At 37.6% G+C, this 27,013-nt stretch overlaps 1 non-coding gene across 1 annotated transcript; it reads left to right on the top strand.

The window, feature by feature from the left end:
* Window positions 1–23,032: 23,032 nt before the first annotated feature.
* On the top strand, window positions 23,033–23,140 carry LOC112774046 (small nucleolar RNA R71). The gene has a single exon (XR_003188559.1). It is a non-coding gene; the product is annotated as a small nucleolar RNA R71 (small nucleolar RNA).
* The last annotated feature ends 3,873 nt before the right edge of the window (window positions 23,141–27,013 follow it).

Below are 27,013 nucleotides of genomic sequence, written 5' to 3'. Positions count from 1 at the left end.
TTGTTTAGGTTTGCCTATTTGTTTTGGATTGCTATATCATATATGCTATGTTACCTGATTATGTGCTACTTGTTCTACTTGTACCTTATTATGTATTTCTTGTCTGTATTGCTTGTGTTTGTACAACTGAGAGGTCACTCATGCTAGAGTCGGTTGACGCTGAGGGTTGTTCTTGTTGAGATGGAGTAATGATATGATTAATTTAAACTGATGATTATTGAATAAGGTAATTTGAGTTCCCTGGGTAGACGTAGTGGAGTGATTTCACCGCTCCAGGTAGAAAATGAGATAATTTGAGCTCCCTGGATAGACGCAGTGAAGTGATTTCACTTGCTCCAGGTAGAGTATGAGATAATGATATAAAATTGTTGAGACAGAATAGCTGGAAATGGTTTTGTTTATAATTCTGATTGTGAATTGTCAGAGAGTTAGAAAGTTGGGAAGCATGGGAATATGAATTAGATTTAGCATTCCCTTATGACAGTTACCTATTTATGGATTAGCGAGAACATAGGACGAATATTTGGTGAAAGGAAGTTTAGGATGCTTAGAGAGTTTTTATTACAATTCATTGTATTTATTTGGCACTTTTATCGTACTGGGAATCCATGGGTTGGGGGTTCTCATTCCGTATATATCTCTTGTTTTTCAGATGCAAGTTCAGGTGCTCAGTAGTGAGCTGTGGTTCATCTGAGAGACGACGAAGATCTTTATATTCTCTACTTTATATTTTGCTTAGAACCTCTCCACCTTTATTTTAAAAAACCTATATTATGTATTAAACTCTTTTGAACTTACCTATAGAGGTTTTTTATGTTTCTTTTAGGAGAGATTAGGAGATACTATTATCAACTACTGTTATACTGTACCCTAGCCGGCCTAAACTTCGCGGTCGCGGCTAGTGGCTATTTACTTATGTTATATATCTACATACTGCCCTTCTCTTATTCTCCTTAATGTCTTTATTTGTATATCGCTTCGACTTCACGCTTTATTTTTTAGTTGTCGATGCGTGAGCGATACGATTTTGCGATTTTATTTTTAAACAGTTTTCAGGCTTCTCGATTAGTACTCCTTTCAATTTTACTTATATTTATGTATTAAAAATCCCCCTTGAGAGTCGTACCACCTTATTATCATTGAATTATGACTCGAGCATAAGGATTTAAATATTAGGGTGTTACAGTTGAACCAGGATATATGGCTATATCATTTTCTCTTCTCTGTTCTGTTTCTATTTTTCATTCGATAAGAGACAAAATGAAATTGTCTCCTGCTTAATCTATCTCACAGAAGACACAGTAGCTTAGAGGATTCTAAAGTAATTTGCTTGCTCTGTTCCTGATCAATCATATAGAGACAAAAGTAAATTGGCTCCTGTATTATCACTTTGCAAACTCAACAACAACTCTGATCTAGGTCCATTTTGAGGTTAAAAAAAGAGTACATGTTTAAAAGAATCCATAGATTAAACCCCCTTTCTCTAGGCCTTTGATAACCTTCAATTGGTTTCAAGAGCCAGGTCTTAAGGAATCAAGCTTCACATCTTGGATCAAAGATCCAATAGCTAACAACATGGGTGCAAATATCATGGCTTACACACTCACTGTGGGTCAGTCCAACAATAAATCTCCCTTCTTCAATGACAAAAACTACACCTACTGGAAAGAGAAAATGTAGATATTTGTGTAGTCTGTTGATTATAACATTTGGAAGATCATTATGAATGGTCCACAAGTCCCAACAAAAACAAGCACTGAAGGAGTGGTGACTCCCAAAGAAGAAGTTGAATGGAACGATAAAGACAAGAAGAAAGTGGAGCAAAACACAAAGGCAATAAACATGATGCATTGCTCAATTAACTTTGAAGAATATCAGGAGGTATCAAGGTGCAAAATAGCAAAAATAATTTGGGATAAACTCTAAGTCACTCATAAAGGCACCGATCAAGTCAAGGAAACAAGGATTGATATGCTAAGAAAGGAATATGAGATGTTCACGATGAAGGAAGGAAAAACCATCGATGAGATGTCTGAAAGTTTTTCGATCATCATCAATAGCTTGGATGCTATGGGGATGACTCACGTCGAAGAAGTGCTAGTGAGAAAAATACTTAAAAGTCTCACTAAAGAGTGGGAAACAAACGCAACTGACATCTCTGAAAGTAGCAATCTAAACAAAATGTCATATGATGAGTTGAGAGAAAAACTACTTGCATATGAAACCACCCATATAAACTGAGACACAAAAAAGAAAGGAGTGACCTTGAAATCCAATGTTGATTCATTTGGAAGAAGATTCCAATGATAATTTTTTAGATGACAAAATTGTGTTTTTGTTTTCTAGGAGGTTGAGAAGACTCATGAGAAGCAAAGAAAGGAGTAAAGGCTCAAGTTCAAAAAACACAAGTGGGACTTCAGCAAGATCATTTGTTATCACTGCAAGGAAGCTGGTTATTTCAAGTATGATTGTTCCAAGCTCAAGAAGGAGGACAAGATGAAGAAAGACAAGAAGAAAGTGTTGATGACATCATGAGAAGACTTGAAAAATGACTCCGAGGATAAAGAAGAGTCCAAACATGAAGCACAAGCTTGTTTCATGGCTAACCAAGATCAAGTTGAAGAGGTTTTTCTTGCATTCAAAAGGAAGAAACACATGTGGTATTTTGATAACGGATGTTCAAGGCATATAACTAGGAAGTCTACATTCTTCATCAAAATCAATGAGTACAATGGAGGATTTGTGACATTCGGTGATGATGAGAAAGGCAAGATCATTGCCATAGGTAAAGTGGATAAGAACTTTTCTACTTGCATTGACAATATATTTTTGGTTGATGGATTAAGACATAATCTTTTTAGCATTAGCCAACTTTGTGACTTAGGTTATTGGATAAATTTAAAAAAGATTAGAATGTCTTGTTGTTAATGAATATTCTGATAAAGTGTTATTCGTAGCTAAAAGATGCGATAATGTGTATGACCTCACACTAGATGATTGATGTGCATAAACCTGATATGCTACGATTTAGGAAATTGCACGATCGGCAAAATTCCTTCCGGCAAGTACACCGGTTATCGTCAAGTAAAAACTCACAATAGAGTGAGGTCGAATCCCACAAGGATTGGTTGAGTGAGCAATTCGGATTAGAAGTATGTTCTAGTTGAGCAGAATCAAGATTTAGATGAGAATTGCGGAATGTAAAATTGCATGAATTAAAGAGCGAGAAGCTAAATTGCTGAAATTAAAAGGGATGGGGGTGATTGCATGAATTTAATTGCAGAATGTAAAGAGAAAGTGGTAAATCAGAAATGGGGAGTTCATTGGGTGTTAGGAGATATTGAGATCTCCGAATCAAAACAACTTTTATCCCTTCCTCAACCAATGCATTCATTGAATTTTGCTTGGCAATCTTATATGATTGGATCCCAATCCCTTGGCTCACCAATTCTCTCTAAAAACAAACAAATTCCCAATCCCTTGGTTTAAATGTTCATAAGAAGAGATGATGCTCGATCACTGATTATACCACACAGTTTCATGAACCACAATTTGGTAGGATTACATGTCACAATATCCATCCAAATCCCAATCCAATTCACTGTGAGAAAGCTTCTCTAGCATGAATCCTCCATTCCTTTCCCAAGGTTCCGAAGGATTCCAATTATGGGTAGTTTCTTTCCCAAGACAACTACCCAATGGAATTAGATCGAGAAGCTTTCTAACAAAATTCAAGAGAAAAGATTGAAGAAGAAGATAAAACTATTATTGATTCATTGAATTACAATAGAGCTCCCTAACCCAATGAAAGGGGTTTAGTGAGTCATAGCTCTGAATTCAATTACAAAACTAAAAGAAAAATGATCCAAAGTTCTCCGTGTCCCCCCCCCCAAAAAGTCCCAACTAACTTAAATTCTATCCTATTTATACACTTTCTAAATTGAGCTTCTGTTGTGTTTCTTGGGCTTTGAGGCCTTTCCCTGATTTTCTTTTGCTTTGGGTTTATGGTCCATAATCCTGATGAGGCTGTGATCCAATTCTGTAACATTCATTGAGCAAACTTAGTGATAAACAAGTAATGACACAAGACTCAACAAATTGAAGCTCCAGACTCATCAATTCTTCAGGCCCAATCCCATAAACCATGATATTCAATTGGGTTTCATACCATAATACGTTTAAGTTAATGTTTGTGCTCAAATGCTAACTTAAACTTCAATATATTTGGCCCAGAAATCCTTTCAAAAAGTGGCGTTTAAGTTGAAGTTTAAGTTTTAGTTTAAGGTTAAACTGAAACTTAAACGTGGAAATGGAAGAAAGCAACCCAGGAGTGTGAAATGTCGAACACGTTTAAGCTTCAGTTTAAGGTTAAACTGAAGCTTAAACGTGGAAATGAAGAAAGCAACCCTGGAGGAGCAATTGGGTCGAACACGTTTAAGCTTCAGTTTAAGGTTAAACTGAAGCTTAAACGTGGAAATGAGAAAGCAACCCTGGAGGAGAGAAATAGTCGAACACGTTTAAGCTCCAGTTTAACCTTAAACTGGAGCTTAAACGTGGAAATGCTCCTGGTGCCTTTCTTACTTCTGGCGTTTAACCTCCAGTTAAGGTTAAACTGGAGGTTAAACGTGGAAATGCTTCCTGGTGAGATTCTCATTCTGGCGTTTAACCTCCAGTTTAAGGTTAAACTGGAGGTTAAACGTGGAAATGCTTCCTGGTGAGAAATTGTGTCGAACACGTTTAAGCTCCAGTTTAAGGTTAAACTGGAGCTTAAACGTGGAAATGCTCCCTTGGTGAAATTCTCATTCTGGCGTTTAACTTCCAGTTTAAGGTTAAACTGGAGGTTAAACGCCAGTTCCAGCATTTCTTAGCCTTCATGATTCTGGCGTTTAAGCTCCAGTTTAGGCTTAAACTGGAACTTAAACGCCATTTCCAGCATTATATGGTTTGGTAGTTTAAGTTCCAGTTTAAGCTTAAACTGGAACTTAAACTCCACATGTGATATTCAAGCTTCCTTTATTGATTTTGTTGCTTCCTTGCCTAGCCTCTTCTTCCCTGAAATCATCCAAACAATTGCATCAAAGTCTTGCAAAATTTCATGAGAAATCTTCCATTCATAGCATTCAAGTAATATAACTAAAAACTCATGGAATTTGCATCAAAATCATACTGTTTGGATGGTTCATTGCTTTGTTATTCATTTAACCATTCTTGGTTACTTTAAGCTCAAGAAAATGCATAAAACAACTAAAACTAACAGAAAAATGCTAGTGAAACTAGCCTAAGATGCCTTGGCATCACAACACCAAACTTAATACTTGCTTGTCCCTAAGCAAGTCCTGAGTTATTTGAGAAGAAAGTATGAAACAGAAAGCAATTACATTGGCTATATTAGCAAGCATTTGAAGTTCATCAAAAGGGTTTTATGCAGAAAGTTGCAGCATCACTTTTTCATTCTTATCAGGTAAGATTGTCACTTTTTCATTGCATCCATCAAACATTGCTATGGCCTCTTGTTATTCTTATGTCCTTGGCACTTTTCTCTTCTTTGTTTTTCTTTTCTTTTTCTTAGAGCTCCTTTGCTCCTTGTTTGCTTAGTGTCATGTGTTGCACAAGCCTTTGGCATTTTCTTTTTCTTATCAGTGCACTACACATATCCACTCTAGGCATTTTAGTTCACATTTCTTCTTGAGACATTGGTGCCCAGCACCTCTTTGTGTGACTAAATGTTTTATATTTAGGTTGCTCTTGATAATGGACTTTTGGTTGATAATCCCGGGTTAGTTAACCCAAGTTACCAAGTGTTGAAACACTCCTCAGAACCTATTCATCCAAGCATATCCTTAATACATAAACACCACAGGCATTTGTCTCAGAAGTTCAAACCATTGGTGCCTAGCTTATTTTCTCAATTTTTTTGCTTTTTGGTTGCCCTTTTTCAGTGGCTTTTTCTTCTTCTTTTTCTTTCTTTTTCATGGCCAAAGACATTTATTCATTAAGATCCATAGACAGTTTTCAATTTCTACACAAAAAATGATAATTCTACACTCTATTTCCAGTGATCTGACTAAACAATCAAGCATGCATACCACCACTTAATTCTACTTGATTTGTCACTAATTGAGCCAAGTTACTTTTGTTCAAACTTTTCTTTTATTTTTGGAAACAGAACAAGCATGGCAAGAATTTTGTTTAAGAAGGTGAAGTTATATCCAAACATCTAGGCATTCACTTTATTCAAAGCAGTAAACAGACACTCAGCAGAAAGATTCAACAATTACAGTTTAAACCAGAACAAGCATGCTTTTGTTTGCCTTTTAAAGAATGGTCAAGGAACACCACCACCTTATGAAATTTCTTGTTTTCTCTTTGTTGCCAGGAAACAATTTGATTTCTCCTTCTTCTCCTAATTGTTGCTTCATGTTCTTTCTCAGATCCTTGTTTCCTTTCCTGCAAAGAGTGATGAAGTTGCTTGCTTCTCAAGCACTTGAGTGGTTAGCTCAACTATGTATGGGCAAGTGTCTGAGTCTTAAGTTGGTGTGTGAACACCAAACTTAGTCTCCTACTTACTCCTCTGCTCTTTGAGTCCTTGAATTCTCCTTGGAATGAAGTTGCTGCTAAGGATTTTAAGCATTCCTGTGATTGCTTAGAATGGTTGTTCCTTTCATATAATTCAAAGGTTGTTGTGTTCAGTTGATCTGTGTGGTGGAACACCAAACTTAGAGTCACACATTCCCCTTTGAATTATTGATCCACGAATTCATTGTTTGGTGTGAAACACCAAACTTAATTCTTTGCAATGCACAGAAACTACTTCACCTTTTTATTGAAACAAATAAAAGAAACAGTAAGGGAGTATTACCTCAGGTTGGGTTGCCTCCCAACAAGCGCTTCTTTAACGTCATTAGCTTGACGGTCAGCTTCCTCAGTTGAGGTGATATTTAACTTTGTCCTTCTCCTCCACATCTTCCAAGTAATGTTTGAGTCTTTGACCATTCACAGTGAAGGTTCGTTGTGATTTTTCTTCCATGATTTCTACTTGTCCATATTGAGAGACCTTGGTGACAAGGAATGGTCCAGACCACCTTGATTTTAGCTTCCCTGGAAATAGCTTCAGCCTAGAATTGTAGAGCAATACTTTTTGTCCTTCTTCAAATTTCCTTGGGGCTATGTTGCTGTCATGCTTCTTCTTTGCTCTTTCTTTGTAAATTTTGGCATTCTCATAAGCTTCAGCTCTGAATTCTTCCAACTCTTGAATTTGCAACATCCTTCTTTCTCCAGCAGCTTTGCTGTCCAAGTTCAAGAGTTTCAAGGCCCAGAATGCCTTGTGCTCCAACTCCAGTGGCAAATAGCAAGCTTTTCCATATACTAGTTGGTAAGGAGACATTCCAATTGGTGTTTTGAAAGCTGTCCTATATGCCCAAAGAGCATCATCTAGCTTAATCGACCAGTCCTTCCTTGAAGTTCCCACAGTCTTTTCCAGGATTCTTTTGAGTTCCCTATTAGATATTTCGGCTTGCCCACTTGTCTGTGGATGGTATGGTGTGGCTACCTTGTGTTTGACTCCATATTTTAGAAGCAATGTCTCTAATGGTTTGTTGCAGAAGTGGCTTCCTCCATCACTGATGATTGTTCTTGGAACCCCAAAACGGCAAAAAATGTGTTTTCTGAGGAAGTTCATGACTACCTTATTATCATTGGTTGGAGTTGCTATTGCTTCAACCCATTTGGAGACATAGTCTACTGCCACAAGAATGTAATTATTTGAGTATGAGGTGGGAAAGGGTCCCATGAAATCTATCCCCCATACATCAAACAATTCAAGTTCCAGAATGAATTGTTGTGGCATTTCATTTCTTCTTGGCAGGTTCCCCGCTTTCTGGCATTCATGGCAGTGCTTCACTAGTTCCTTTGCATCTTTGAAGATAGTGGGCCAATAAAAACCACACTACAACACCTTAGCTGCTGTTCTTTCTCCTGCAAAATGTCCTCCATAAGTGGAGCCATGGCAGTCCCATAAGACTTCCCTTCCTTCTTCCTCTGATATGCATCTTCTGAGTATGCCATCCGAACATTTTTTGAACAAGTATGGTTCGTCCCAGATGAAGTATTTGGCATCATTTACCAATTTCTTCCTTTGATGCTTGTTAAATTCCAACGGCAAACTCCCAGTGGCCTTGAAGTTTGCTATGTCTGCAAACCAGGGTGCTTTGTGAATCACCATGAGTTGTTCATCAGGAAAGCACTCATTTATATGTGTGCTTTGTGCGCTTCCTTCTTCACATGGTATCCTTGATAAATGGTCTGCCACCTTGTTCTCTACACCCTTCTTGTCTTTGATTTCTATGTCAAATTCCTGCAACAAAAGAACCCATCTAATAAGTCTTGGTTTGGATTCTTGTTTAGCAAGTAAGTATTTTAAAGCTGAATGATCAGTAAAGACAATGACTTTAGATCCAATGAGATAGGATCTAAATTTGTCAAATGCAAAGACTATTGCCAAGAGTTCTTTTTCAGTGGTTGTGTAATTCTTTTGGTTATCATTCAAGACTTTACTGGCATAATAAATCACATGTACCAAATTGTCTTTCCTTTGTCCTAACACTGCCCCAATAGCAAGGTTTGATGCATCACACATCAGTTCAAAAGGTAAGTTCCAATCAGGTGGGGCAATGATAGGTGCAGAGGAAAGTTTTTGCTTCAAAAGTTCATAGGCTAGCATGCAATTTTTATCAAATACAAAGGGTGTATCAGAGACAAGCAAGTTACTCAAAGGTTTGGCTATTTTAGAAAAGTCTCTAATAAACCTTCTGTAAAAGCCAGCGTGTCCCAAAAAACTCCTAACTGCCTTGACATTACTCGGTGGAGGTAGTTTTTCAATGAGTTCCACCTTAGCTCTGTCCACCTCAATGCCTCTATTAGAGATTTTGTGGCCAAGGACTATTCCTTCTGTGACCATGAAATGACACTTTTCCCAGTTTAATACTAGGTTGGTCTCTTGGCATCTCTTAAGCACCAAGGCAAGGTGGTGTAGGCAGCTAGGAAAAGAATCTCCAAACACAGAAAAATCATCCATGAAAACCTCAATAAATTTTTCAATCATGTCCGAAAAGATGGACAGCATGCATCTTTGGAAAGTGGCAGGTGCATTGCACAATCCAAAGGGCATGCGTCTATAAGCAAAAACTCCATATGGACAAACAAATGATGTTTTCTCTTGATCTCTAGGATCAACTACTATCTGATTATAGCCTGAGTATCCATCCAGAAAGCAATAGTAAGCATGTCCTGCAAGCCTTTCAAGCATCTGATCCATGAATGGGAGTGGGAAATGATCTTTTCTGGTGGCTTCATTGAGCTTCCTGTAGTCTATGCACATCCTCCACCCAGTGACAGTTCTTGTGGGTATGAGTTCGTTCCTCTCATTTGGCACCACAGTTATGCCACCTTTCTTGGGAACTACATGGATGGGACTAACCCATGGGCTATCAGAAATGGGGTAGATTACCCCTGCCTGCCATAACTTCATGACCTCCTTTTGTACCACTTCTTTCATGACGGGATTCAATCTTCTCTGAGCTTGAATGGAGGGTCTAGCATCCTCTTCTAACAAGATTTTATGCATGCATATGGATGAACTTATCCCCTTCAAATCAGCTAGGGTCCATCCAATGGCATCTTGATGAGTTTGTAGCACCTTGATCAATTCTTCTTCTTGTTCTTGGTTCAGGGCAGAGCTAATGATAACAGGATGGCTCTCATCACTACCCAAGTATGCATACTTGAGATTAGGGGGCAATGCTTTGAGCTCAGGTTTTGGTGCTTCCTTCTCTTCTTTCACTCTCTCTGGCATGCTTGGCATGGTTGTTTCAGCAGCGTTGATATCACTAACTTCAATATCCTTGGTGAACTCCTCCTCTGCCACTTCCTTTGTTGTTTCCTCAAAGGTTTCTTGTATTGCAATGTCCACTACATCCACCCTCATGCATTCCTTTAGTGATTCTGATGGATAGCTCATTGCCTTGAATATGTTAAACACCAATTTCTCGTCATGTAGTCTAAGAGTGAGTTCACCCTTTTGTACATCTATGATGGCTCCAGCAGTAGCCAGGAAGGGTCTTCCCAGAATTATTGAAGCTTTGGCTTCTTCCTCCATATCTAACACCACAAAATCAGCAGGAAATATAAAATCTCCCACTTTCACCAACAAATCCTCAACTATCCCATGAGGGAATTTAAAAGTTCGATCTGCCAATTGGAGGGCCATTCTTGTTGGTTTGGCTTCCTCAATCTTCATTCTTCTCATCATTGTTAGAGACATCAAATTGATACTGGCCCCTAAGTCACACAAGGCCTTCTCCACCATGACTTCTCCTATGATGCAGGGGATTTGGAAACTGCCTGGATCCTTCAATTTCTGAGGCAATTTGTGCTGAATGATGGCACTGCATTCTTCAGTTAACAACACAGTTTCCTCATTTCTCCAGCTTCTCTTCTTGGTCATTAATTCCTTTAAGAATTTTGCATAGAGTGGCATTTGCTCTATTGCCTCAGCAAACGGAATGTTGATTTGAAGCTTCTTGAAAATCTCCAAGAATCTGGAGAATTGGCCATCCTTTTCACTTTTCATCAAACGTTGAGGATATGGTGCTTTAGGTGTATAAGGCTTCAGGACCTCTTTTTCTTTTTCTTTTGTTGCAGACGGTGTAAAAGATTGTCCTTGTTCCTTGTCTCTCACATTTTCCTTTGCTTCATCCTCTGTGGTTTCCTTTGAGATCTCCTTTAGATTCTTTCCACTTCTGAGGGTTATGGCCTTACATTCTTCCCTTGCAATAGCCTTGGCAGCATGAGAAACGCTTGGCCCAGGGGTTTGCTTAGACAAATACACAATTTGATTTTCTAGCTTCTGGATGGCAGCTCCTTGGTTTTGCAGGTTAGAATTTACTTCTTCCTTAAAGGCTTTCAATTCGGTTATGTCTTGACTCATGGTTGCAAGCATTCCTTCTATCCTGTTTAATTGATCTTGAAATTGTTGGTTCGGATTAGGTTGGGTAGGTTGATTATTTTGGCCATGATATGATGGTTGGGAGTAAGTGTTTTGTGTGGCTTGGTATGATCTTTGGTTGGAGTTTTGGTATGTGGACTTGTTATGTTGGTTTTGCTGGTTTCCCCACCCAAAGTTTGGGTGGTTTTTCCAGCCTGGGTTGTAAGTGTTGGAATGTGGATCATATGGTTGCCTTTGTTGATTTCCTACATAATTGGCCTCTTCCCAATCACCTCCTTCAGTGCTTATTTCCTCTTGATGCCAAGTCATCTTAGGCTAGTTTCACTAGCATTTTTCTGTTAGTTTTAGTTGTTTTATGCATTTTCTTGAGCTTAAAGTAACCAAGAATGGTTAAATGAATAACAAAGCAATGAACCATCCAAACAGTATGATTTTGATGCAAATTCCATGAGTTTTTAGTTATATTACTTGAATGCTATGAATGGAAGATTTCTCATGAAATTTTGCAAGACTTTGATGCAATTGTTTGGATGATTTCAGGGAAGAAGAGGCTAGGCAAGGAAGCAACAAAATCAATAAAGGAAGCTTGAATATCACATGTGGAGTTTAAGTTCCAGTTTAAGCTTAAACTGGAACTTAAACTACCAAACCATATAATGCTGGAAATGGCGTTTAAGTTCCAGTTTAAGCCTAAACTGGAGCTTAAACGCCAGAATCATGAAGGCTAAGAAATGCTGGAACTGGCGTTTAACCTCCAGTTTAACCTTAAACTGGAAGTTAAACGCCAGAATGAGAATTTCACCAAGGGAGCATTTCCACGTTTAAGCTCCAGTTTAACCTTAAACTGGAGCTTAAACGTGTTCGACACAATTTCTCACCAGGAAGCATTTCCACGTTTAACCTCCAGTTTAACCTTAACTGGAGGTTAAACGCCAGAAGTAAGAAAGGCACCAGGAGCATTTCCACGTTTAAGCTCCAGTTTAAGGTTAAACTGGAGCTTAAACGTGTTCGACTATTTCTCTCCTCCAGGGTTGCTTTCTCATTTCCACGTTTAAGCTTCAGTTTAACCTTAAACTGAAGCTTAAACGTGTTCGACCCAATTGCTCCTCCAGGGTTGCTTTCTTCATTTCCACGTTTAAGCTTCAGTTTAACCTTAAACTGAAGCTTAAACGTGTTCGACATTTCACACTCCTGGGTTGCTTTCTTCCATTTCCACGTTTAAGTTTCAGTTTAACCTTAAACTAAAACTTAAACTTCAACTTAAACGCCACTTTTTGAAAGGATTTCTGGGCCAAATATATTGAAGTTTAAGTTAGCATTTGAGCACAAACATTAACTTAAACGTATTATGGTATGAAACCCAATTGAATATCATGGTTTATGGGATTGGGCCTGAAGAATTGATGAGTCTGGAGCTTCAATTTGTTGAGTCTTGTGTCATTACTTGTTTATCACTAAGTTTGCTCAATGAATGTTACAGAATTGGATCACAGCCTCATCAGGATTATGGACCATAAACCCAAAGCAAAAGAAAATCAGGGAAAGGCCTCAAAGCCCAAGAAACACAACAGAAGCTCAATTTAGAAAGTGTATAAATAGGATAGAATTTAAGTTAGTTGGGACTTTTTGGGGGGGGACACGGAGAACTTTGGATCATTTTTCTTTTAGTTTTGTAATTGAATTCAGAGCTATGACTCACTAAACCCCTTTCATTGGGTTAGGGAGCTCTATTGTAATTCAATGAATCAATAATAGTTTTATCTTCTTCTTCAATCTTTTCTCTTGAATTTTGTTAGAAAGCTTCTCGATCAAATTCCATTGGGTAGTTGTCTTGGGAAAGAAACTACCCATAATTGGAATCCTTCGGAACCTTGGGAAAGGAATGGAGGATTCATGCTAGAGAAGCTTTCTCACAGTGAATTGGATTGAGGTTTGGATGGATATTGTGACATGTAATCCTACCAAATTGTGGTTCATGAAACTGTGTGGTATAATCAGTGATCGAGCATCATCTCTTCTTATGAACATTTAAACCAAGGGATTGGGAATTTGTTTGTTTTTAGAGAGAATTGGTGAGCCAAGGGATTGGGATCCAATCATATAAGATTGCCAAGCAAAATTCAATGAATGCATTGGTTGAGGAAGGGATAAAAGTTGTTTTGATTCGGAGATCTCAATATCTCCTAACACCCAATGAACTCCCCATTTCTGATTTACCACTTTCTCTTTACATTCTGCAATTAAAGTCATGCAATCACCCCCATCCTTTTAATTTCAGCAATTTAGCTTCTCGCTCTTTAATTCATGCAATTTTACATTCCGCAATTCTCATCTAAATCTTGATTCCGCTCAACTAGAACATACTTCTAATCCGAATTGCTCACTCAACCAATCCTTGTGGGATTCGACCTCACTCTATTGTGAGTTTTTACTTGACGATAACCGGTGCACTTGCCGGAAGGAATTTTGCCGATCGTGCAATTTCCTAAATCGTAGCATATCAAGTTTATGCATATCAAGTTTAGCATATCAAGTTTATGCATATCAAGTTTACTTGTAATGCATGCCAAATGGAAAAACAAGCAAAAGCTCATTTAAATCAAAAGAAGACATTGCTACTAAAAGACCCCTTGAATTGCTACGTATTGATCTTTTTGTGCTAACTAGGACTCAAAGTCTAGGTGATAAATATTATGGCCTGGTTATTATGGATGATTACACTAGATTTGGTTGGGTTATTTTTTCTTGTACATAAAAATGATGCTTTTTCGGCTTTTGAGGTGTCTAGCAAAAAGTTCTAAAATGAAAAAGAGTTGAAAATTATTTATATTAGAAGTGACAATAGAAAGGAATTTGAAAATAATGATTTTGAAAACTTTTGCGGAACTAGGGATTTCATATAACTTCTCTTGTCCAAGAATACCTCAACAAAATGGTGTTACTGAATGAAGAAATATAAGTCTTCAAGAAATGGCTAGAGTCATGTTATGTGAAAGCAATGTCCCTAAGTTTCTTTGGGCCGAAACGGTCAACACGACGTGTTACATTTTGAATAGAACAATCATTAAGAAGTTTTTGAAGAAAATTCCTTATGAATTGTGGAAAGAAACCCTTCCAAATATTAAATATTTTCATATCTTTGGATGCAAATGTTTTGCGTTGAACACTAAAGATAACTTAGGAAAGTTTGATTTGAAGACTTATGAATGTATTTTCATTGGATATTCCACAACTGACAAAGCTTATAGGGTTTATCACAAAGATTCTAGAGTTGTTGAAGAATCCATATATGTTTCTTTTTGTGACAGTAATTATTTCAAGTTCTTTAGAAGATGACCATGCAGGTGCTCAGAATAATGATCTCAAAAATGAGAATTTGGCTCAAACTAATTCTGATCTACAGGAGACATTTTTATTTTATCTCCTGAAAATATAAAAAATCCTGGAAAGGACAGGCTGACAGCCAAACAAAACAAACTCTATTTGAATTTAATCCTAAGACTCCTAGACCAAGAGAATAGAAATTCTTGAAGAATTATCCATAAGAATTCATTATTGGAGATTCGTCACAAGGTGTCACCACTAGATACTCAAATAGAAGGAGGATGGAACAAAAGAAGCTTGCACTTATTTCTCAAATCGAACCACAAAATGTGAAGGAAGTTCTTGATAATCCATCTTAGGTCAAAGCAATAGAAACGGAGCTAATCCAGTTTGAGAAAATTAAAGTATGGACACTAGTTCCAAACTCCAATGGGAAGAAGGTGATAAGAACAAAGTGAAATTTTTGAAACAAGTTGGGAGAAGATGGAAGCATAGCAAGAAACAAAGCAAGACACATGGCTCAAAGGTATAATCAAGAAGAAGGAATCAACTTTGATGAGTCATTTGCACCAGTTGCAATGATGGAAGTCATAAGATTGTTTGTTGCTTATGTCGCACACTAAGGGTTTAAACTTTTTCAAATGGATATTAAATGTGCTTTCTTGAATGGTATCATTGATAGAGAAGTATACGTGGCACAACCTCCCGATTTTGAAAATAAAAATTTTCTAAACCATGTTTTTTAATTATCTAAAGACCTTTATGATTTGAGACAAGCTCCTAGAACTTAGTATGAAAGACTTAGCTCTTTCTTATTGAAAAAATAGTTTTCAAAGAGGTACCACAGATACAACTCTATTTATCAAAGAATCTAATGATCATTTTATTCTTGTTCAAGTCTATGTGGATAACATAATTTTTAGCTTGACTAATGAATCCTTATATACTGATTTTAGCAAATTAATAACTAGTAAGTTTGATATGAGTATGATGGGAGAACTCACATTCTTCCTTGGACTCCAAATCAAACAAACTCCTAGTAGTACCTTTGTGCACCAAGGGAAGTATATCATAGAATTGGTTAAGAAATTTGGTTTGAAAAATGTTAAGCCAATGAGAACACTAATGCATCCAAATTCTAGACTTGAAAAAGATAAAAATGGCAAAGATGTGGATGAAACTAGACTTAGAGGAATGATCAATTCACTCATGTACCTCACTTCCTCTAGACGGAACATAATTCAAAGTGTTGGAGTTTGTTCTAGATTCCAATCACATCCTAAAGAATCTCATCTTTCAGCAGTGAAAAGGATTATCAGATATATTCATGGTGCATCCAATTTTGGTTTGTGCTATTCTAAATCAGATAACTTTGGTGTTGTGGGTTATTGTTATGCAGATTTTGCCGGTGATCGAGTAAACAGAAGAAGCACAACTGGAATCTACTGTTTCCTTGGAAAGTCACTTAATATGTGGTCGAGCAACAAACAAGTCACTATATCTTTGTCTACAGTCGAGGCTGAATATATTACTGCATCTTCATGCTGTTCTCAGCTATTGTAGCTGAAAACCCAGCTTGCTGATTATAAATTGAAAATCAATAGCATTCTCTTATTGTGCGATAATATAAGTGCGATAAGTATTTCAAAAAATTCTATTTTGCACTCTAGAACCAAACACATTGAAGTGAGATTTTACTCTATTAGGGAACATGATCATAAGGGAAATATTAATATTTGGTTTGTAAGATCAGATGATCAACTTGCAGATATCTTTAGTAAACCACTAGATAAGGACAGGTTCTGCATGTTGAGAACAACTCTGGGCATTATCTATGCTGATTCTTTTATCTAATTTATGATAAATATTCCCAAGTGTTTTTGTCTCTCAGGTCGACAAGAGACAATTTTGGACAAATGCTAAACCCCTCTAGGTTTCCATGATCAATGCTAAGTGTTGCTGCCTGAACTAAATGGGTCAAGCTGGACTCTTTTTAGTGGTTGGTATGCGAAATTGTTACTCTGACGTTGTAAAATTGTTGTTCATTCTCTCCCTGGCAATGGCTCCAAAAACGGGTACACAATACCATGGTCCAAACATAACTTCACAACTTCGCACAACTAACCAGCAAGTGCACTGGGTCGTCCAAGTAATAAAACCTTACGTGAGTAAGGGTCGATCCCACGGAGATTGTTGGTATGAAGGAAGCTATGGTCACCTTGTAAATCTCAGTCAGGCGGATATCAAATAGTTATGGAGTTTTCGAAAATAAATAATAAATAAATAGAAAATAAAGATAGAAATACTTATGTAAATCATTGGTGAGACTTTCAGACAAGCGTATAGAGATGTGTTTGTTCCTCTGAACCTCTGCTTTCCTGCTGTCTTCATCCAATCAATCCTACTCCTTTCCATGGCTAGCTTTATGTAAGGGCATCACCGTTGTCAATGGCAACATCTCTTCCTCTCTGTGAAAATGGTCCGATGTACTGTCACTGCATGGCTAATCATCTGGAGGCATCACCGTTGTCAATGGCTACATCCCATCCTCTCTGTGAAAATGGTCCGATGCGCTGTCACTGCATGGCTAATCATCTGGAGGTTCTCGATCATACTGGAATAGGATTTACTATCCTTTTGCGTCTGTCACTACGCCCAGCACTCACGAGTTTGAAGTTCGTCACAGTCATTCAATCCCTGAATCCTACTCGGAATACCACAGACAAGGTTTAGACTTTCCGGATTCTCATGAATGCTGCCATCAATCTAGCTTATACCACGAAGATTCTGATTAAGAGATCCAAGAGATACTCATTCAATCTAAGGTAGAACGGAAGTGGTTGTCAGGCACGCATTCATAGGGAATGATGATGATTGTCACGTTCATCACATTCATGTTGAAGTGCGAATGAATATCTTAGAAGCAGAATAAGTTGAATTGAATAGAAAAACAGTAGTACTTTGCATTAATTCATGAGGAACAGCAGAGCTCCACACCTTAATCTATGGAGTGCAGAAACTCTACCGTTGATAATACATAAGTGATGAAGGTTCAGGCATGGCCGAATGGCAAGCCCCCAAACGTGATCAATATGATCTAAAGATGAACTAAAAAATCATAAGATGATCCGAAGATGAAAATACAATAGTAAAAAGTCCTAATTATACTAAACTAGTTACTAGGGTTTACAGAAGTAAGTAATTGATGCATAAATCCACTTCCGGGGCCCACTTGGTGTGTGCTTGGGCTGAGCTTGAATGTTACACGTGTAGAGGCTTCTTCTGGAGTTGAACGCCAGTTTGTAACGTGTTTCTGGCGTTCAACTCTGGTTTGTGACGTGTTTCTGGCGTTTAACTCCAGACTGCAGCGTAGAACTGGTGTTCAACGCCCTTTTGCCTCATCTAAACTCGGGCAAAGTATAGAGTATTATATATTTCTGGAAAGCCCTGGATGTTTACTTTCCAACGCAATTGGAAGCGCGCCATTTTGAGTTCTGTAACTCCAGAAAATCCACTTTGAGTGTAGGGAGGTCAGAATCCAACAGCATCAGCAGTCCTTCTTCTACCTCTGAATCTGATTTTTGCTCAAGTCCCTCAATTTCAGCCAGAAAATACCTGAAATCACAAAAAAACACACAAACTCATAGTAAAGTCCAGAAATGTGAATTTAACATAAAAACTAATAAAAACATCCCTAAAAGTAACTGGATTCTACTAAAAACATACTAAAAACAATGCCAAAAAGCATATAAATTATCCGCTCATCACAACACCAAACTTAAATTGTTGCTTGTCCCCAAGCAACTGAAAATCAAATAGGATAAAAAGAAGAGAATATACTATAAATTCCAAACTATCAATGAAACATAGCTCCAATCAGATGAGCGGGACTTGTAGCTTTTTGCCTCTTGAATAGTTTTGGCATCTCACTTTATCCATTGAGGTTCAGAATGATTGGCATCTATAGGAACTCTGAGTTTAGATAGTGTTATTGATTTTCCTAGTTCAGTATGTTGATTCTTGAACACAGCTACTTTATGAGTCTTGGCCATGGCCCTAAGCACTTTGTTTTCCAGTATTACCACCGGATACATAAATGCCACAGACACATAACTGGGTGAACCTTTTCAGATTGTGACTCAGCTTTGCTAAAGTCCCCAATTAGAGGTGTCCAGGGTTCTTAAGCACACTCTTTTTTTTTTTTGCTTTGGACCTTGACTTTAACCGCTCAGTCTCAAGTTTTCACTTGACACCTTCACGCCACAAGCACATGGTTAGGGACAGCTTGGTTTAGCCGCTTAGGCCAGGATTTTATTCCTCTAGGCCCTCCTATCCACTGATGCTCAAAGCCTTGGGATCCTTTTTATTTACCCTTGCCTTTTGGTTTTAAGGGTTATTGGCTTTTTTTGCTCTTGCCTTTTGGTTTTAAGAGCTTTTGGCTTTTTCTGCTTGCTTTTTCTTTTTCTATTTTTTTTCGCCATTTTTTTTCTGCAAGCTTTTGTATTCACTGCTTTTTCTTGCTTCAAGAATCATTTTTATGATTTTTCAGATTATCAAATAACATGTCTCCTTGTCATCATTCTTTCAAGAGCCAACATATTTAACATTCATGAACAACAACTTCAAAAGACATATGCACTGTTCAGGCATTCATTCAGAAAACAAGAAGCATTGTCACCACATCAATATAATTAAACTAATTTCAAGGATAAATTCGAAACTCATGTACTTCTTGTTATTTTGAATTAAAATAGTTTTCAATTAAGAGAGGTGATGGATTCATAGGACATTCATAACTTTAAGACAAAGTTACTAAATACTAATGATCATGTAATAAGACACAAACATGGATAAGCACTTAACATAAGAAAACGAAAAATAGAGAGTTTAAGAACAAGGAATGAGTCCACCTTAGTGATGGTGGCGTTTTCTCCTTGAGGAACCAATGATGTCCTTGAGCTCTTCTATGTCTCTTCCTTGTCTTTATTGCTCCTCCCTCATTGCTTTTTGATCTTCTCTGATTTCATGGAGTATGATGGAGTGCTCTTGATGTTCCACCCTTAGTTGTCCCATGTTGGAACTTAATTCTCCTAGGGAGGTGTTGATTTGCTCCCAAAAATTCTGTGGAGGAAAGTGCATCCCTTGAGGTATCTCAAGGATTTCTTGATGATGAGCTTCCTCATGTGTTTTTTGAGCTCCATGAGTGGGCTCTCTTGTTTGCTCCATCCTTTTCTTAGTGATGGGCTTCTCTTCCTCAATGGGAATGTCTCCTTCTATGAAAGCTCCAGCTGAGTAACATAGATGGCAAATAAGATGAGGAAAAGCCAGCCTTGCCAAGGGAGAGGACTTTTCGGCTATTTTGTAGAGTTCAAGGGAGATGACTTCATGAACTTCTACTTCCTCTCCAATCATGATGCTATGGATCATGATGGCCCAATCCACAGTAACTTCAGATCGGTTGCTAGTGGGGATAATGGAGCGTTGGATGAACTCCAACCATCCTCTAGCCACAGGCTTAAGGTCCAGTCTTCTAAGTTGAATCGGTTTGCCTTTTGAGTCAATCTTCCATTGAGCTCCTTCCACACATATGTCCATGAGGACTTGGTCCAACTTTTGATTAAAGTTGACCCTTCTAATGTAGGGGCGTGCATCTCCTTGCATCATAGGCAAGTCAAACGCCAACCTCACATTTTCCGGACTAAAATCTAAGTATTTCCCCCGAACCACGGTGAAATAATTCTTTGGGTTCGGGTTCTTACTTTGATCATGGTTCTTAGTGATCCATGCATTGGCATAGAACTCTTGAACGATTAGGATGCCGACTTGTTGGATGGGGTTTGTTAGAACTTCCCAACCTCTTCTTTGGATTTCATGTCGGATCTCCGGATACTCATTTCTCTTGAGCTTGAAAGGGACCTCAGGGATCACCTTCTTCTTGGCCACAACATCATAGAAGTGGTCTTGTTGAGCTTTGGAGATGAATCTTTCCATCTCCCATGACTCGGAGGTGGAAGCTTTTGTCTTCCCTTTTCCTTTTCTAGAGGATTCTCCGGTCTTGGGTGCCATCAATGGTAATGAAAAAACAAAAAGCTTATGCTTTTACCACACCAAACTTAGAATATTGCTCGCCCTCGAGCAAGAGAAGAAAGAATAGATGAAGAAGAAGAAGAAAATATGGAGGAGAGGATGGAGAGGTGTATTCGGCCAAGAAGGGGAAGAGAGGGTTGTGTTGTGTGAAAATGAGTAAGAATGAAGGGCTTTATATAGGGAGGGGAGGGGGTTTAGTTTCGGCCATATAGGGTGGGTTTGGGTGGGAAATTGATTTTGAATTTTGAGGGTAGGTGGAGTTTATGAGGTAGGTTTATGGGGAAGAGTGGATGGATGTGAGTGGTGACGTGGTGATAGGGAAGAGAGATTGAGGTGATTGGTGAAGAGTTTTGGGAAAGAGTGTTTATTGGGAAGAGAGGATGAACATTGAGAAGAGGGAAGAGAGTGAGTGGTGGTAGGTGGGGATCCTGTGGGGTCCACAAATGCTGAGTTGATCCTGTAGGGTCTACAGATCTTGAGGTGTCAATGATTTGCATCCTTGCACCCATTAGGCATGTAAAATACCTTTGCATGCAATTCTGGCGTTTAAACGCCGATTTGATGCTTGTTCTGGGCGTTCAGCGCCCAGATGCAACATATTTCTGGTGTTGAACGCCAGCCAGATGCTTGTTTCTGGCGTTCAGCGCCAGCTCTTCTTCACTGTGCATTTCTGGCGTCTGAACGCCAGGATGCTGCTTGTTTCTGGCATTCAACGCCAGATCCATGCTCTGTTCTGGCGTTGAACGCCAGCCAGATGCTCCTTACTAGCGTTTAAACGCCAATAAGATCCTCCTCCAGGTTGTGATTTTTCTTCTGCTATTTTTTATTCTGTTTTCAATTTTTATATTTATTTTGTGACTCCACATGATCATGAACCTAATAAAACATGAAATAAAAATAAAATAAAAATAAAATTAGATAAATAAAAATTGGGTTGCCTCCCAACAAGCGCTTCTTTAATGTCAATAGCTTGACAGTGAGCTCTCATGGAGCCTCACAGATGTTCAGAGCATTGTTGAGACTTTCCAACACCAAACTTAGAGTTTGACTGTGGGGCTCTGGTTGACTCTGTTTTGAGAGAAGCTTACTGTGCCTCTTTTCCATGTTTACAGAAGAATGTCCTTGAGTTTTAAACTCAAGGGAGTCCTCATTCAATTGAAGGACTAGTTCACCTCTGTTAACATCAATCACAGCTCTTGCTGTGGCTAGGAAGGGTCTTCCAAGGATGATGGATTCATCCTCATCCTTCCCAGTATCTAGGATTATGAAATCAGCAGGGATGTAAAGGCCTTCAACCTTTACTAATATGTCCTCTACTTGTCCATAAGCCTATTTTCTGGAATTGTCTGCCATCTCTAATGAGATTTTAGCAGCTTGTACCTCAAAGATTTCCAATTTCTCCATTACAGAGAGTGGCATGAGGTTTATTCCTGACCCCAGGTCACATAGAGCCTTTTCAAAGGTCATGGTGCCTATGGTACAAGGTATCAGGAACTTTCCAGGATCCTGTTTCTTCTGAGGCAATCTTAGTTGATCCAATGCATTTAGTTCATTGGTGAACAGGGGAGGTTCATCTCCCCAAGTTTCATTACCAAATAAATTGGCATTCAGCTTCATGATTGCACCAAGGAACTTGGCAACTTGCTCTTCAGTAACATCTTCATTCTCTTCAGAAGAAGATTACTCTTCAGAGCTCATGAATGGCATAAGGAGGTTCAATGGAATCTCTATGGTCTCTAGATGAGTCTCAGATTCCTTTGGTTCCTCAAATAGAAACTCCTTATTGATCACTGGACGTCCTAGGGGGTCTTCCTCCTTGGGATTCACGTCCTTCTCCTTTCTTGTGGGTTCGGCCATGATGGTCAATTCAATGGCCTTGCACTCTCCTTTTGGATTTTCTTCTGTATTGCTTGGGAGAGTACTAGGAGGGATTTCAGTGATCCTTTTACTCAGCTGGCCCACTTGTGCTTCCAAATTTCTAATGGAGGACTTTGTTTCATTCATGAAACTCACAGTGGCCTTAGATAGATCAGAGACTAAGTTTGCTAAATTAGAGGTGTTTTGTTCAGAGTTCTCTGTCTGTTGCTGAGTGGATGATGGAAAAGGTTTACTATTGTTAAACATATTTCTTCCACCATTATTAAAGCCTTGTTGAGGCTTTTGTTGATCCTTCCATGAGAGATTTAGGTGATTTCTCCATGAGGGATTATAGGTGTTTCCATAGGGTTCACCCATATAATTCACCTCTGCAATTGCAGGATTCTCAGGATCATAAGCTTCTTCTTCAGAAGATGCCTCTTGAGTACTGTTGGATGCAGCTTGCATTCCATTCAGACTCTGAGAAATCATATTGACTTGCTGAGTCAATATTTTATTCTGGGCCAATATGACATTCAGAGTATCAATTTCAAGAACTCCCTTCTTCTGAGGCGTCCCATTACTCACAGGATTCCTCTCAGAAGTGTACATGAACTGGTTATTAGCAACCATGTCAATGAGTTCTTGAGCTTCTGCAGGCATTTTCTTTAGGTGAATGGATCCACCTGCAGAAGTATCCAATGATATCTTAGCTAATTCAGACAAGCCATCATAGAATATATCCAGGATGGTCCATTCTGAAAGCATGTCAGAAGGACACTTTTTGGTCTGTTACTTGTATCTCTCCCAAGATTCATAGAGGGATTCACCTTCCTTCTGTCTGAAGGTTTGAACATCCACTCTAAGCTTACTCAGCTTTTGAGGAGGAAAGAACTTGGCTAAGAAAGCCATGACCAGCTTATCCCAAGAGTTCAGGCTATCTTTGGGTTGAGAGTCCAACCACATTCTAGCTCTGTCTCTTACAGCAAACGGGAAAAGCATGAGCCTATAGACTTCAGGATCTACCCCATTAGTCTTAACAGTATCACAGATCTGCAAGAATTCAGTTAAGAACTGAAAAGGATCTTCAGATGGAAGTCCATGAAACTTGCAGTTTTGTTGCATTAGAGAAACTAATTGAGGTTTCAGCTCAAAATTGTTTGCTCCAATGGTAGGGATGGAGATGCTTCTTCCATGTAAATTGGAATTAGGTGCAGTAAAGTCACCAAGCATCCTCCTTGCATTATTATTATTTTCGGCTGCCATCTCCTCTTCCTGTTCAAAAATTTCTGTAAGGTTATCTCTGGATTGTTGTATTTTAGCTTCTCTTAGTTTCCTCTTCAGAGTTCTTTCAGGTTCAGGATCTGCTTCAACAAGAATGTTCTTGTCCTTGCTCCTGCTCATATGAAAAAGAGGGAACAGAAAAATAATAATAATAGGGATCCTTTTTACCCAAGTATAGAGGTTCCTCTGTGTGAGTAGAATAAGAAAAGAATGTAATGTAAAGAAGGAAAGAAGAGAAAATTCGAACACAGATGGAAGAGGGGGTTCGAATTTGGGTGAGATGAAGTGTTAGTAGATGAATAAATAAATAGAAGGAGATGAGAGAGAAAGAGGTTTTTTGAAAATAAAATTTTGAAAAGGGGTTAGTGATTTTCGAAAATTAGGAAAAAGTTAAAATTAAAATTAAAAATTGAAACAATTAATTAATTAAAAAGAATTTTTAAAAAAGAGGGAAGTATTTTCGAAAATTAGAGAGGGATAGTTAGTTAGGTAGTTTTGAAAGAGATAAGAATCAAACAAAAAGTTAATTAGTTAGTTGAAACAAATTTTGAAAATCAAATTTTAGAAGATAAGAAGATAAGAAGTTAGAAAAGATATTTGAAAAAGATAAGATAAAAAGATATTTTTGAAAAGATTTGATTTTTAAAATCACAATTAATGACTTGATTCACAAGTAATCACAAGATATGATTCTAGAACTTAAAGTTTGAATCTTTCTTAACAAGCAAGTAACAAACTTGAAATTTTTGAATCAAAACATTAATTTTTGATGATATTTTTGAAAATTATGAGATAAGATTAAGAAAAATATTTTTGAAAAATATTTTTAAAATTTTCGAAAATAAATAAGAAAAATGAAAAAGATATGATTTTTGAAAAATATTTTGAAAAAGATAAGATTTTTAAATTGAAAATTTGATTTGACTCATAAGAAACAACTAAATTTTAAAAAGTTTTGAAAAAGTCAACTCAAATTTTCGAATTTATGAGTGAAAAAAGGAAAGATATTTTTTTTATTTTTTTTTATTTTTAATGATGAAAGAGAAAAACATGAAAAAGACTCAATGCATGAAAATTTTGGATCTAAACATGTAATGTATGCAAGAACACCATGAATGTCAAGATGAACACCAAGAACACTTTGAATGTCAAGATGAACATCAAGAACTTATTTTTGAAAAATTTTCAAGAAAAGAAAACATGCAAGACACCAAACTTAGAAATTTTTCATGTATAGACACTATGAATGCAAAAATGCACATGAAAAACAAGAAAAGACACAAAACAAGAAAATATGAAGATCAAACAAGAAGACTGGCCAAGAACAACTTAAGATCATGAAGAACACTATGAATGCATGAATTTTCGAAAAATGCATAAAAAATTTTAGAAAAAATGCAATTGATACCAAACTTAAAAATTGACTCAAGACTCAAACAAGAAACACAAAATATTTTTGATTTTATGATTTTATTAATTTTTTTGGATTTTTCGAAAATTAGTGTGAAAAAGAAAAATAAGGATTCCAAAATTTTTTTATATAAATTCCAGGAATCTTGTGCTCTTTAGTCTAAAGCTCCAATCAAAGGATTGGACATGGCTTAACAGCCAGTCAAGCTTTAGTATGTAACTCAGATATACTGCTCATTAGTTATCAAATTTACTTGCCTCTATGCTGATGGTTGGAAGCCCCTATCCAAAAGAATTAGACCTAGCTTTACAGCCAGCCAGGCTTCAACATGCTTCATGAAATACTAGAATTTATTGTTAAAAATTTAGAATAATTTTCGAAAACAGATGAGAAATTTTTGAAAGATTTTTGAAAAATTTTTGAAAATAGAACAAAAAGAAAATTACCTAATCTGAGCAACAAGATGAACCGTCAGTTGTCCAAACTCGAACAATCCCCGGCAACGGCGCCAAAAACTTGGTATGCGAAATTGTTACTCTGAGGTTGTAAGATTGTTGTTCGTTCTCTCCCTGGCAATGGCTCCAAAAACGGGTGCACAATACCATGGTCCAAACATAACTTCACAACTTCGCACAACTAACCAGCAAGTGCACTGGGTCGTCCAAGTAATAAAACCTTACGTGAGTAAGGGTCGATCCCACGGAGATTGTTGGTATGAAGCAAGCTATGGTCACCTTGTAAATCTCAGTCAGGCGGATATCAAATAGTTATGGAGTGTTCGAAAATAAATAATAAATAAATAGAAAATAAAGATAGAAATACTTATGTAAATCATTGGTGAGACTTTCAGACAAGCGTATAGAGATGCGTTTGTTCCTCTGAACCTCTGCTTTCCTGCTGTCTTCATCCAATCAATCTTACTCCTTTCCATGGCTAGCTTTATGTAAGGGCATCACCGTTGTCAATGGCTACATCTCATCCTCTCTGTGAAAATAACCGGTGCGTTGTCACTGCATGGCTAATCATCTGGAGGCATCACTGTTGTCAATGACTACATCCCATCCTCTCTGTGAAAATGGTCCGATGCACTGTCACTACATGGCTAATCATCTAGAGGTTCTCGATCATACTGGAATAGGATTTACTATCCTTTTGCGTCTGTCACTACGCCCAACACTCGTGAGTTTGAAGTTCGTCACAGTCATTCAATCCCTGAATCCTACTCGGAATACCACAGACAAGGTTTAGAATTTCCGGATTCTCATGAATGCCGCCATCAATCTAGCTTATACCACGAAGATTCTGATTAAGAGATCCAAGAGATACTCATTCAATCTAAGGTAGAATGGAAGTGGTTGTCAGGCACGCGTTCATATGGACTATTATATATTGCTGGAAAGCCCTGGATGTCTACTTTCCAACGCAATTGAAAGCGCACCATTTTGAGTTCTGTAGCTCCAGAAAATCCACTTTGAGAGCAGGGAGGTCAGAATCCAACAGCATCAGCAGTCCTTCATCTACCTCTGAATCTAATTTTTGCTCAAGTCCCTCAATTTCAGCCAGAAAATACCTGAAATCACAGAAAAACACACAAACTCATAGTAAAGTCCAGAAATGTGAATTTAACATAAAAACTAATAAAAACATCCCTAAAAGTAACTAGATTCTACTAAAAACATACTAAAAACAATGCCAAAAAGAGTATAAATTATCCGCTCATCAGTGGTCCCTTATGTTCCCTTGAACCCACCTTTAGCCCAAAAGAAAGTTCTACTCTATGAAGTAGGCCTTATCATTTTTTTATCATAAATCAAACTTTATCTTCTTTTACCAAGTCAAATTATTTTCATATTTTCAAAGATTTATGTTGACATGTCTTTTTATATACTTACTTTCAAATCTTTTAATTGTTTTTTTTTTTGAAATACCTTTTCAAATTATTTTAAAAGATCACCTTTTTATTTTATTTTAAATCAGCATTCATTGCAGTTACTTATTGGAAACCGCTCTTCTTCTTCATCCAACTTGCATTATTATCAAAAACTGCA

Source organism: Arachis hypogaea, chromosome 18 (assembly GCF_003086295.3).
Source record: "Arachis hypogaea cultivar Tifrunner chromosome 18, arahy.Tifrunner.gnm2.J5K5, whole genome shotgun sequence".
Classification (NCBI taxonomy): domain Eukaryota; kingdom Viridiplantae; phylum Streptophyta; class Magnoliopsida; order Fabales; family Fabaceae; genus Arachis; species Arachis hypogaea.
Note: the sequence above shows the minus strand (reverse complement) of the source record. Positions and strands in the feature narration are given on the sequence as shown.